A 12810-nucleotide genomic window follows, 5' to 3' on the forward strand; every position below is an offset into this window, starting at 1 on the left:
CCCTATCTCTGCCGTGGGAATATCCTTCTCCCCGAGATGCGTGCAATCTGTCAAGCCAGAAACTTGACAGATCGGAAAAGCTGATTTTCGACGTATGCGCATTGCACGCCGAAAACCGGCTTTTGCGATGTCTTCCCAGATCCGTACACACTCCGTACGGACCCGAGGAGGTTGGGATTTCAGGCCCATTGTTTCTCTTTAATTGTCTTTTTTTCATTTGTTCCTAATCCTAGAATACTGGCTCTCTGTTTAAAACTCAAAAGATCTTGCTAATATTATGGACTTGATTATTAGTCTCATTGATATCGACCCTGAAATTCTGATGTCCCGGGTCCGTACGCAGTTTCTATGGACCCGGGAAGGCATTGGAAAAGCCGGGTTTCAGTGCGCAATGCTTTTCCGATCTATCAAGTATCTCGGGAGCGAAGACGCTTGCAGGGCAAGATTTCCGATATTTACAAATATCTTGCCCTGCAAATGTCCTCAGAAATCTTGTGCCTGAAAAAGCAGGCGTATAGCCTACTTTTACAGGCGCAAGTGTTTAAAAATACACACAAACATTTTAAAATAAAGTTATAAAAACACATGTTATTGTTAAAAACTCTCCCCACTATGGTAAGTTTATTTTAATGCTTAATTAAAAAAAACTTTTTAAAAAGTCGGGAAAATATATTTTTTTATAACAACTTTAATTTAAATGAATGTTAAATATGTAGTTTATTTTCTATTTTTTTATTGTGTTTTTAGGAGTTCCGGACTTACGGAACTCCTATTACTATGAATGAGAATCTATAGTACACCTGATTGGCTGCTGTCTCCAGCTCCTGGCCTGCGCATGTCCCCAAGTGCACACACTGCGACACGCAGTCATAAGAGGCGTCAGGGTAGGCAGTTCCAACTGCAACAGATGAGTGCGCATCTTTTTTCTCTTTTTCTGTCGTTTGCCCGCGGGGAAGAGCTCGACCGGAATTTAAGGGCCATTATCTCCAGGGCAAAACCATTGATCGGAATTTTCACCTTTGTGCCGGATTGGGTGCGTGTGGGCGGCATAGCGGATCGGGAACGCGATGTTCAGAGTAACACACTAATCAGAGCGACTTTCACTTAATGCCCCAATTGAAGCACTTATGTAAGTTTCCCGGTCCCATTTAATGGTGCGGATCTGATGACGTCATAGACGACTCGTTTCCATCGTCCACATTTAAAGCAGCCTTGCACTCAACTCATTTGAAGGTTGCCAGAAGAGAGTGCAAGATGTCAAAGTAAGGACACAGTACAGCTAAAACTTTGGGAAGGATGGATAGCCAAAGGCAAAAGGGCTGCACCACCCTTCTGATTCTACCTTACATACTGGACCTGATGGCTTACATCCTAGGAGCTTAAAAGAAGTGGCTGCAGAGATCGCGGATGCATTAGTTGTAATCTACCAAAATCCCCTGGATTCTGGGGCTGTTCCAGTGGATTGGAAAACTGCAAATGTTATGCCCCTATTTAAAAATGGAGGCAGACAAAAAGCAGGAAACTGTAGACCAGTTAGCCTAACATCGGTTGTTGGGAAAATGCTAGAGTCCATGATTAAGCAAGCAGCAGTGGGACATTTGGAAAAGCATAATTCAATCATGCAGTGTTAGCATGCTTTTATGAAGGGGAAATCATGTTTGACAAATTTGCTGGAGTTCATTGAGGATATAACGAGCAGGGTGGATAAGGGGGATGGGGGGCAGTGCTATGTGACAGGGTCAGGTTGATGGAGGAGGTTTGTCTTACAGATGTTTACATAGAAACATAGAAAATAGGTGCAGGAGTAGGCCATTTGGCCCTTTGAGCCTGCACCACCATTCAATAAGATCATGGCTGATCATTCACCTCAGTACCCCTTTCCTGCTTTCTCTCCATACCCCTTGATCCCTTTAGCTGTAAGGGCCATATCTAACCCCCTCTTGACTATATCTAATGAACTGGCATCAACAATTACCTGCGGTGGAGAATTCCACAGGTTCACAACTCTCTGAGTGAAGAAGTTTCTCCTCATCTCAGTTCTAAATGGCGTACCCCTTATCCTTGGACTGTGACCCCTGGTTCTGGGCTTCCCCAACATCGGGAACATTCTTCTTGCATCTAACCTGTCAAGTCCCATCATGATTTTATATGTTTCTATGAGATCCCCTGTCATTCTTCTAAACTCCAGTGAATAAAGGCCCAATCGATCAAGTCTCTCCTCATATGTCAGTCCTGCCATCCCGGGAATCAGTCTGGTGAACCTTAACTGCACTCCCTCAATAACAAGAATGTCCTTCCTCAGATTAGGAGACCAAAACTGAACACAATATTCCAGATGAGGCCTCACCAAGGCCCTGTACAACTGCAGTAAGACCTCCCTGCTCCTATATTCAAATCCCCTAGCTATGAAGGCTAACATGCCATTTGCCGCCTTCACTGCCTGCTGTACCTGCATGCCAACTTTCAATGACTGATGTACCATGACACCCAGGTCTTGTTGCACCTCCCCTTTTCCTAATCTGCTGCCATTCAGATAATATTCTGCCTTCATGTTTTTGCCACCAAAGTGGATAACCTCACATTTGTCCTGCATCTGCCATGCATTTGCCCACTCACCTAACCTGTCCAAATCACCCTGCAGCCTCTTAGCATCCTCCTCACAGCTCACACCACCACCCAGTTTAGTGTCATCTGCAAACTTGGAGATATTACACTCAATTCCTTCACCTAATTGATGTATATTGTAAATAGCTGGGTCCCAGCACTGAGTCCTGTGGCACCCTATGAGTCACTGCCTGCCATTCTGAAAAGGACCCATTTATCCTGACTCTCTGCTTCCTGTCTGCCAACCAGTTCTCTATCCACGTCAATACGTTACCCCCAATACCATGTGTTTTAATTTTGCACACCAATCTCTTGTGTGGGACCTTGTCAAAAGCCTGGTTCTCCCTTGTCCAGTCTACTAGTTATCTCCTCAAAAAATTCTAGAAGATTTGTCAAGCATGATTTCCCTTTCATAAATCCATGCTGACTTGGACCGATCCTGTGACTGCTTTCCAAATGTGCTGCTATTTCATCTTTAATAATTGATTCCAACATTTTCCCCACTACTGATGTCAGGCTAACCGGTCTATAATTCCCCGTTTTCTCTCTCACTCCTTTTTTAAAAAGTGGTGTTATATTAGCTGCCCTCCAGCCAATAGGAACTGATCCAGAGTTGATAGACGGTTGGAAAATGATCACCAATGCATCCACTATTTCTAGGGCCACTTTCTTAAGTACTCTGGGATGCAGGCTATCAGGCCCTGGGGATTTATCGGCCTTCAATCCCATCAATTTCCCTAACACAATTTCCTGACTAATAAGGATTTCCTTCAGTTCCTCCTTCTCGTTAGACCCTCAGTCCCCTAGTATTTCCGGAAGGTTATTTGTGTCTTCCTTCGTGAAGACAGAACCAAAGTATTTGTTCAATTGGCCTGCCATTTCTTTATTCCCCATTAAAAATTCACCTGATTCTGACTGCAAGGGACCTATGTTTGTCTTCACTAATCTTTTTCTCTTCACATATCTATAGAAGCTTTTGCAGTCAGTTTTTATGTTCCCAGCAAGCTTCCTCTCATATTCTATTTTCCCCCTTCTAATTAAACCCTTTGTCCTCCTCTGCTGAATTCTAAATTTCTCCCAGTCCTCAGGTTTGCTGCTTTTTCTGGCCAATTTATATGCCTTTTCCTTGGATTTAACACTATCCCGAATTTCCCTTGTTAGCCACGGTTGAGCCACCTTCCCCATTTTATTTTTACTCCAGACAGGGATGTACAATTGTTGAAGTTCATCCATGTGATCTTTAAATGTTTGCCATTGCCTATCCACTGTCAACCCTTTAAGTATCATTCACCAGTCTATTCTAGCCAATTCATGTCTCATACCATTGAAGTTACCTTTCCTTAAGTTCAAGACCCTAGTCTCTGAATTAACTGTGTCACTCTCCATCTTAATAAAGAATTCTATCATATTATGGTCACTCTTCCCCAGGGGCCTCGCACAATAAGATTGCTAATTAGTCCTTTCTCATTACACATCACTCAGTCTAGGATGGCCAGCCCTCTAGTTGGTTCCTCGAAATATTGGTCTAGAAAACCATCCCAAATGCACTCGAGGAAATCCTCCTCCACCGTATTGCTACCAGTTTGGTTAGCCCAATCTCTATGAAGATCAAAGTCGCCCTTGATAACTGCTGTACCTTTATTTGCACACATCCCTAATTTCTTGTTTGATGCTGTTCCCAACCTCACTACTACTGTTTGGTGGTCTGTACACAACTCCCACTAGCGTTTTCTGTCCTTTGGTATTCTGCAGCTCTACCCATACAGATTCTACATCATCCAAGCTAATGTCCTTCCTTACTTTTGCGTTAATTTCCTCTTTAATCAGCAATGCTACCCCAACTCCTTTTCTTTTCTGTCTATCCTTCCTGAATGTTGAATACCCCTGGATGTTGAGTTCCCAGCCTTGGTCACCCTGGAGCCATGTCTGCGTATTCCCAATTATATCATATTCGTTAATAGCTGTCTGCGCAGTTAATTTGTCCACCTTATTACGAATACTCCTCGCGTTGAGGCACAGAGCCTTCAGGCTTGTCTTTTTAACACTCTTTGTCCTTTAGAATTTTGCTGTAATGTGGCCCTTTTTGATTTTTGCCTTTGGTTTCTCTGCCCTCCACTTTTAAGGCCCATGCTTTCGTACGCCTCAGTGAAGATGTTGACTATGACTTGGAGTTCAGTTTCTGTGCGCAGACGCAAGCGTCATCGCCAACATTAGCGTCCTCGATCAGGCCAACATCCCCAGCATCGAAGCACTGACCACACTCGACCAGCTCCGTTGGGCGGGCCACATTGTTCGCATGCCTGACACAAGACTCCCAAAGCAAGCGCTCTATTCGGAACTCCTACATGGCAAGCGAGCCCAAGGTGGGCAGAGGAAATGTTTCAAGGACACCCTCAAAGCCTCCTTGATAAAATGCAACATCCCCACTGATACCTGGGAGTCCCTGGCCAAAGACTGCCCTAAGTGGAGGAAGTGCATCCGGGAGGGCACTGAGCACCTCGAGTCTGATCGCTGATGGCAAACCAGTCCCACCCACCCTTTCCTTCAACGACTATCTGTCCTACCTGTGACAGAGACTGTAATTCCCGTATTGAACTGTTCAGTCACCTAAGAACTCACTTTTAGAGTGGAAACAAGTCTTCCGCGATTTCGAGGGACTGCCTATATAAGGAAGAACCATTCGATAAGGTGCCACATAAAAGGTTACTGCACAAGATAAAAGTTCATGGGGTTGGCAGTAATATATTGACATGGATAGAGGATTGGGTAACTAACAGAAAACAGAGTCAGAATAAATGGATCATTTTCCGGTTGGCAAACAGTAACTAATGGGGTGCCGCGAGGATCGGTGCTGGGTCCTCAACTATTTACACTCTATATTAATGATCAAATCCCTCTACAGTCGCTTGCCGCTCCTTTGCCCCGACCTCGCTGCTCCTGCTGTACCTTCCCTCGCTCCAATCACCGACCTGGACCTTAGTGACATCACTCTTCGCTGCTGTCGCCCTCCTGCACCAGCCCGCGCTGTACCTTGCTGTAGTATTCCTCCACACTGCCCATGGTCGTCTCTCGCTGCTCCTTTTATGGCCCCGACCTGCTGCTAATGGTCTCTCGCAGGTCGGGGCCTCCACGTAGAGGGATGTGATCGGGGCCCAGAGGAGGCGTGAGTTCGGGGCCAAGGGCCCAGGGGCAGCACGGGCCAGCCCACACTGCGATTTGTATGCGCACTAGGGCCGTGCAGCAGAGCAGGTCTCCAGTCGTCCTGGTTAACCCTTGCCACTGGACCAAGATCGAACTCTGTCAAGCCCGTGTGGTGGCTGGTGTGCAGTTAAAAAAATCCAAGCACAGGGATCTTCCACCCTTCAACATGTAGTTCGGATTCTTCATTTGAAACACCTGTGAACTCATCCTTTTTTTTGGTGTGGAAGCAAGTCATCCTCGTTTCGAGGGACTGCCTGTGATGATGATATTAATGACTTGGATGAAGGGACCGAGTGTAATATAACCAAGTTTGCTGATGATACAAAGACGGGTGGGGAAAACACATTGTGAGGAGGACACAAAAAATCTGCAAAGGAATTATAGACAGGCTAGGTGAGTGGGCAAAAATTTGGCAGATGGAGTATAATGTGGAAAAATGTGAGGTTATCCACTTTGGCAGAAAAAATAGAAAAGCAAATTATAATTTAAATGGAGAAGAATTGCAAAGTGCTGCAGTACAGAGGGACCTGGGGGTCCTTGTGCATGAAACACAAAAAGTTAGTATGCAGGTACAGCAAGTAATCAGGAAGGCAATTGGAATACTGGCCTTTATTGCAAGGGGGGTAGAGTATAAAAGCAGAGAAGTCCTGCTACAACTCTACAGGATATTGGTGAGGTCATGCCTAGAGTACTGTGTACAGTTTTGGTCTCCGTATTTAAGGAAAGATATACTTGCATTGGAGGCTGTTCAGAGAAGGTTCACTAGATTGATTCCGGAGATGAGAGGGGTTGACTCATGAAGATAGGTTGGGTCGATATTCATTGGAGTTCAGAAGAATGAGAAGTGATCTTATCGAAGCATGTAAGGTAATGAGGGGGCTCGGCAAGATGAATGCAAAGAGGGTATTTCCACTCATAGGGGAAATTAAAACTAGGGGACGCCCATTTAAAACATAGAAACATAGAAAATAGGTGCAGGAGTAGGCCATTCGGCCCTTCGAGCCTGCACCGCCATTCAATAAGATCATGGCTGATCATTCCTTCAGTATCCCTTTCCTGCTTTCTCTCCATACCCCTTGATCCCCTTAACCGTAAGGGCCATATCTAACTCCCTCTTGAATATATCCAGTGAACTGGCATCAACAACTCTCTGCGGCAGGAAATTCCACAGGTTAACAACTCTCTGAATGAAGAAGTTTCTCCTCATCTCAGTCCTAAATGGCCTACCCCTTATCCTAAGACTATGTCCCCTGGTTCTGGACTTCCCCAACATCGGGAGCATTCTTCCCGCATCTATCCTGTCCAGTCCCGTCAGAATCTTATATGTTTCTATGAGATCCCCTCTCATCCTTCTAAACTCCAGTGAATAAAGGCCCAGTTGATCCAGTCTCTCCTCATATGACAGCCCAGCCATCCCTGGAATCAGTCTGGTGAACCTTCGCTGCACTCCCTCAATAGCAAGAACGTCCTTCCTCAGACTAGGAGACCAAAACTCAACACAATATTCCAGGTAAGGCCCTGTACAGCTGCACTAAGACCTCCCTGCTTCTATATTCAAATCCCCTAGCTATGAAGGCCAACATACCATTTGCCTTCTTCACCGCCTGCTGTACCTGCATGCCCACTTTCAGTGACTGATGAACCATGACACCCAGGTCTCGTTGCACCTCCCCTTTTCCTAATCTGCCGCCATTCGGATAATATTCTGCCTTTGTGTTTTTGCCCCCAAAATAGATAACCTCACATTTATCCACATTATACTGCATCTGCCATGTATTTGCCCACTCACGTAACCTGTCCAAGTCACCCTGCAGCCTCTTAGCTTCCTCCTCACAGCTCACACCACCACCAAGTTTAGTGTCATCTGCAAACTTGGAGATATTACACTCTATTCCTTCATCTAAATCGTTAATATACATTGTAAAGAGCTGGAGTCCCAGCACTGAGCCCTGTGGCACTCCACTAGTCACTGAGATGAGTAATTTCTTCTCATGCATAATCATCTTTTTATGGTTGCAGACAAGCTACACATTGAGGGAATGAAAACCTTTGCAGTTCACAATTACTCTTGGGTGATGATGGGGTGCCTTCATGGCCAAGTGTGCAGTCAATGACGCCCTGCACCCGTGGGAAGTCAGCCAGAGCCGCAAAGCCGAGCGCCCGCTCAGTAAAACTAACTTAATCAATGGTAAAGTTGATATAATTGTCTGATTTGTGAAAAATGGCATCGGTCACCTGGGTGATGCATCTATGGGCAGCCAACTATGAGATCCCGCAAATGTTTGCTGCAGATCTCTGGAAGGAGCCTCCGGCGGAGAAGTTGAGGGCAGTGGTGACTTTGACAGCCACTGGTAAGGCATCAACAGGGTCTCTGGCAGCAGGTCTTGTTCCAGCAAGCCAAAAATGTCTACGATGACCTGGCGCGATAGCCTGAGAATCTTGAAGCACTGCTGTTCAGTCATGTTGATAAGCTCATCCTCTGTCTGTAGACCCTGTGTTGGGGGTATCACCTTCAAAACGGGTGTGACGCTGTGCTGATCCCCTTTGCTGTGAAGCATCAGGTCATTGAGGAGAAGGCTGCTGTTGGTGGTGGGGCTCATCTTGGTCCAATTCTGAGGACTAAGGTGAAACAGTATAAGTGGCACCTATGCTGATATAGCAGATGGCAGGTAAAGTGGAGATGAGAGGGCTAATCCCTCAATGTTGTGATACTGAGTGGCAATGTGAGAGTGGCTTCCAAGGTTACAGAAAAGACCTGCACACTGTTGACACCTAAATCTGTGAACAAAAAGGAGTGAGTAAGAGCCTTTCCATGAGGCAAGTATTGAGGTGTAATGTTGGAGTCGTCAATGAATGAATGTGCCAATGGCCACTGAGCTTCTGCCTGCCCTTCAAAGACGAGACACCCAACCTCTGTGAATTCCGTGCTCATGAAGCTAAACTCAGAAACAACCATTAAAATCACTGTTTAAGGTCTCTCAACAAGAAGTTAATCTCAATGAGGTTGCCCACCTCTACATATTGGGTCCATGTGATGCCTTCAAAGCCGCCCGAGTTAAATGCTCAAGGTGGTGGGATGATGGCAAGTTCCCAACGCGCTCCCTATTTCCGGCATTTTTACTGCCAACCCGCCCCCAAACTCGCACTCGTGGCAACATGAAATTTCTGACCATTGTCTAGTTTTATTGGCTACTTTTACATTCAGTTGATCTTCTATTAGTGAATCAAGAGAGTCTTGCACCTCTTTCTAATAATACAAGGAAAGATGGCAATACAAATTGATTGTTTGAAAGGGATTGACCCTAGCTTTACAGACTTTTATCTTGGTCACTTTCAACCTTGGCATCGTGTTGAGATGCTCATAGATTAAGGGGGAGAGAAGAAAGGACTAAAGTGGAGATATCCATAGACTTCTCAGTCATATGCACAGCTTAACTTTTATATCAATTTTGAAAATGAAAAAAAATCATGTGTCTATGGTATCTGATACGGTATAATTCAAAGAACACAGCAAATTTGAATAATTTCAATCCAGGCCCTTATGGATATGAGTTTGCCATATAAACGAACTTGTAATTCTTAACTAATTTGGCTAGCTCACTCAAAGAAGATGCAGTTAGACCGTTTGGGGGCGGTAACTTAGTCGGGGCAGGAATTCCTGTGCCACACGAAGTCCCGCCCCAGCCGTGAAATTTTTGCATGCTCCACTTCCTGTTGGGGGTTACAAAATATATTCCAATGAGAAGGAAAGACTGCAAGAGAAGGGATAACCATCCGTGGTTAACTAAGGAAATAAGGGATGGTATCAAATTGAAAACAAGGACATACAAAGTGGCCAAGACTAGTGGGAGGCCAGAGGGTTGGGAATTATTTTAAAGCGAGCAAAGAACGACTAAAAAAAAGAGAGGGAAGATAGATTATGAAAGCAAACTGCATGAAATATAAAAACAGATAGTAAGAGTTTCTACAGGTACATAAAAAGGAAAAGAGTGGCTAATGTAAATGTTGGTCCCTTACAGGATGAGACTGGGGAATTAATAATGGGGAACAGAGAAATGGCAAGACTTTGAACAAATATTTTGTATCGGTCTTCATGGTAGAAGACACTAAAAACATCCCAATAGTGGATAATCAAGGGGCTATAGGGAGGGAGGAATTTAATACAATCACTATCACTAAAGAAGTAGTACTCGGTAAAATAATGGGACTAAAGGCGGACAAGTCCTTTGGACCTGATGGCCTGCATTCTCGGGTCTTAAAAGAAGTGACCGCAGAGATACTGGATGCATTGGTTGTAATCTACCAAAATTCCCTTGATTCTGGGGAGGTCCCAGCGGATTGGAAAACCGCAAACGTAACGCCCCTATTTAAAAAAGGAAGCAGAAAGAAAGCAGGAAACTATAGACCAATTAGCCTAATGTCTGTCTTTGGGAAAATGCTGGAGTCCATTATTAAGGAAGCAGTAGCAGGACATTTGGAAAAGCATGTTTCAATCAAGCCAGAGTCAATATGGTTTTATGAAAGGGAAATCATGTTTGACAAATTTGCTGGAGTTCTTTGAGGATATAATTAACAGGGTGGATAAGGGGGAACCAGTGGATGTGGTGTATTTGGATTTCCAGAAGGCATTCGATAAGGTGCCACATAAAAGGTTACTGCACACGATAAAAGTTCACAGGGTTGAGGGTAATATATTAACATGGATAGAGGATTGGTTAACTCACAGAAAACAGAGTCGGGATAAATGGGTCCTTTTCTGGTTGGCAAACAGTAACTAGTGGGGTACCGCAGGGATCGATGCTGGGGCCTCAACTATTTACAATCTATATTAATGACTTGGATAAAGGGATCGAGTGTAATGTAGCCAAGTTTGCTGATGATACAAATATGGGTGGGGGAGCCAATTGTGAGGGGATCATAAAAAATCTGCAAAGGGATATAGACAGGCTAAGTGAGTGGGCATACATTTGGCAGATGGAATATAATGTGGGAAAATGTGAGGTTATCCACTTTGGCAGAAAAAGTAGAAAAACAAATTATAATTGAAATGGAGAAAAATTGCAAAGTGCTGCAGTACAGAGGGTCCTGGGGGAGCTTGTGCATGAAACCCAAATGGTTAGTATGCAGGTACAGCAAGTAATCAGGGAGGCAAATGGAATGTTGGTCTTTATTGCAAGGGGGATGAGTATAAAAGCAGAGAAGTCCGGCTACAACTCTACAGGGTATTGGTGAGGCCACACCTAGAGTACTGCATACAGTTTTGGTCTCCGTATTTAAGGAGGGATATACTTGCATTGGAGGCTGTTCAGAGAAGGTTCACTAGGTTGATTCCGGAGATGAGGGGGTTGACTAATGAAGAAAAGGTGAGTAGGTTGGGCCTATACTCATTGGGGGTCAGAAGAATGAGAGGTGATCTTATCGAAACATATTAAGGTAATGAGGGGTCTCGACAAGGTGAGAGAGGATATTTCCACTCGTAAGGGAAACTAAAACTAGGGGGCATAGTCTCAGAATAAGCAACCACCCATTTAAAATTGAGATGAGGAGGAATTTCTTCTCTGTGGAATTCTCTGCTCCAGAGAGCTGTGGAGGCTGGGTCATTGAATATATTTAAGGTGGAGATAGACAGATTTTTGAGCGATAAGGGAATAAAGGGTTATGGGTAGTGGGCGGGGAAGTGGAGCTGAGTCCATGATCAGATCAGCCACGATCTTATTGAATGGCGGAGCAGGCTCGAGGGGCCAAACGGCCTACTGCTGCTCCTATTTCTTATGTTATGTTATGCGGGCGAGGTCGGAAGTGCTACACAGCCTCTCCGTGTAGCGCTGATGCGTTTCAACACCCTTTCGCTTCCATTAAAGGGGAGGGCTGCTGCGAAGTCTGCGACCCTTTGATGGCTTCCACTGGGCCACCAGTGCTGCATGGTGCCATGGCCGCAGCCCGGCACCCAATCGCAGCCTGGACCATGCGATGGAGTACGGGCCGACCCGTGAGTCGGCCGAAGGAAAAAAATGGTGCTCCCCCCGTCGCAGCGTACAGCCCCTTTAACTTCCACCCTGGGAGCGGAGGTCGGCTCGGTTCGTGATCTGCGAGTCTGGCACGGACAACGCGAGGCGAAAAGGGGTCGCCGCACAAGGCGATTAGGTCATCGTCCGAAGCACAGCGGCCGGAGCACTACTATAGGTGCGCGCCCTACAGTGTTTATTCCTCCGCTAACTACCGTGCATTTTCGCAGGTGCCAGTATCCCCCTCTGGGCATAAACAGGTTTGTGCCCTGTTAGCGCCCCCTAGAGATGCTAACGGGAGGTGCAGAACAGGGCAATTTCAGCCCCAAGTATACTATAAGTGACACTACTTTGGGAAGTGTAGATGAACAGAGAGACCTTGGTGTCCATTTACACAAATCCATAAAGGTGACAGGGCAACTTGATAAGGTGGGTAAAAAAGAAAATGGGTTATTTGGGTTTATAAATAGAGGAATAGAATATAAAAGCAAAGCGATTAAGCTTGAACTTTGTAAGTCACTGGTTAAACATAGAAATATTGAAATTTACAGCGCAGAAGGAGGCCATTTCGGCCCATCATGTCCACACTGGCCAACAAAGAGCCGCACAGCCCTTGGTGAGCAGGGCCTCAGTTGGAGTATTGTGGACAATTCTGGGCACCATACCAGGAAAGATGTAAGGGCTTTAGAAAAGGTACAGAGGATGTTTACCAGAGATGAGGAACAGTTATGAAGAGGTTGGAAAAGTTAGAACTCTTCTCCTTAGACCAGAGAAGGTTAAGCGGAGATTTGAGAGAGGTTTTCAAGATGATGAAAGGTTTTGATAGAGTAGAGAAATAAAAACTGTTCCCTCTGGTGAGTGGGTTATTAACCAGAGGTCATAGATTTAAAATCATGGATAAAAATTTAAGAGGGGAGATAGTGAATTTTTTTCACTGAGAGTTGTTGGGATTTGGAGGGCTCTAACTGAAAAAATGATGGAATCTTATTCCATAAATAAT

This window comes from Pristiophorus japonicus, chromosome 11 (genome assembly GCF_044704955.1).
Source record: "Pristiophorus japonicus isolate sPriJap1 chromosome 11, sPriJap1.hap1, whole genome shotgun sequence".
NCBI lineage: Eukaryota > Metazoa > Chordata > Chondrichthyes > Pristiophoridae > Pristiophorus > Pristiophorus japonicus.